This window comes from Poecilia formosa, unplaced genomic scaffold, assembly GCF_000485575.1.
Source record: "Poecilia formosa unplaced genomic scaffold, Poecilia_formosa-5.1.2 Scaffold1346, whole genome shotgun sequence".
NCBI classification, from domain to species: domain Eukaryota; kingdom Metazoa; phylum Chordata; class Actinopteri; order Cyprinodontiformes; family Poeciliidae; genus Poecilia; species Poecilia formosa.
Window position 1 is genome coordinate 3197 of NW_006801285.1, and position 1604 is coordinate 4800.

At 38.5% G+C, this 1604-nt stretch overlaps 1 long non-coding RNA gene across 1 annotated transcript in view; it reads right to left on the reverse strand.

Annotated features, from left to right (window-relative positions):
* Positions 1–6: 6 nt before the first annotated feature.
* Positions 7–1604, reverse strand: part of LOC107835256 (uncharacterized) — a 4939-nt gene continuing 3341 nt past the window's right edge. The window contains exons 2-3 of the long non-coding RNA XR_001661076.1: positions 363–369; positions 7–327 (exon numbers count right to left, since the gene is read on the reverse strand). This is a non-coding gene — a long non-coding RNA (uncharacterized LOC107835256). The remainder of the gene's footprint in view (positions 328–362; positions 370–1604) is intronic.

The following is a 1604-nucleotide window of genomic DNA, read 5'->3' on the forward strand; positions in this document are numbered from 1 at the left end:
TCTGTGGCCCCGGCTCTTCTTCAGCTGCAGAGTTCTTTGTCCATCTCGATCTTGGCTCGAAGCTGCCTGAAGGATCCAACCAACGGTTCCTCTGTTGCACTCACCTTATAAAGGGTTTATCCACCCTTTTAGTGCATTTGCATTGGCTAGCTTTGTTGCTGTGCCTGTTTCATTGGCTGACTGCTTGGACTGATAATCTCATATCCATGACCATTTTGGGACATGATGTCTGTTCTAATGTCCCCGAGTTGCTCAACAGCCCTCTTGTGTCTAACCTTTTCTTAGGTAAGTTTTAAGTTTAGCAATAAGGCCTTAGTCACCTCCGCTCTCCTTTCAGTTCCTCCTTCTCCCTGACTTTTCACCTACCATCTACCTCCAACACAACATCAGTGACCTTTAGTTACAGTTACACACTTTACACCATTTCAAGTTCAATGTCAAAATCACATTTACAACCTTTTAGTTTCTCTGATTTAGCATTCATTTATAATTTTATAATAACCATTACTTATTAGTTACTCTTATTATAATCATGATGTGAGTCATTACAGACATTTCTGAAAAGAAACCAAGAATAATCCATTATTCTAATTATTTGATACCAAAGTTAGTTACTTGTTTCACCTGTAAGTACTTCCATAAGTTTAAGAGTAAGTGTATATATTCTTATAATTAAACCAACTGGTTAAACCAATATTAATTATTGTTTTAATCATAAGTCATCATTATTACTTTAAGTATTTTACTCTGGGTTTTATCCAACTACTCAAAATGTTTAGATTTTATTCTTTAAACATTTAATGCCTTGAAATGAGCCTCTGGACTATTTTTATCACTGCAGGCTGGAAACTTCCTCTTTCTTCAGGAAACCTGCTCTTCCTGTTTCATAACTCTCCCTCTATCAGACTTTGATTTTTTATGATTAAATAGAAAAGAGTAGAATTAAAGCAAAGTTTGGAAGACACAATAACAACACACACAACCAGATTAATTTTATTACCATCTGACTCTACTGTTGGGTCTTGATGTCACCTTTATAATTAGTTTCAAAGATAACTTTATTCATTGTTAGTATTAAACTAAAATCTCCAGCATGGGGAAATGGGATGAGCTCGACTTTTCTCGACAAGATGAACTATCTGTCCAACAGTGAGAGAGTTTCTCTGACTGGAGGAAAATCTTTAGACTCTTTAGACTCAAATCAGCAAAGAAACACTGAAGGACCAGAACCAGAGGGGGGCTTCCAGAACCCAAATCCAGGAATCAGAGGTTCAGTGAATGTGGTGTTGAAAGTGTGGAGGAGGATCAGTGAGTCAGAGGAGACTCTGTAGAAGGACAGAATGCCAGCAGGACAGTCCACATACACTGATACTCTGTTAGAGACAGAGGAGGAGGAGAGACGAGTTTCTATGTTATTGTGCCAGACAGAGTAACCACTATTAGAGCATCTCAGACTCCAGGAATGATCATTCCTTCCAAACCAACAGTCTCTACTGCCTCCTTTTCTCCTGATTCTTCTGTAACTCACTGATATATAAACTAATCCTCTCCACTCGACCTCCCAGTAACAGCGACCAGTCAGACCAGTTCTACACAGCAGCTGA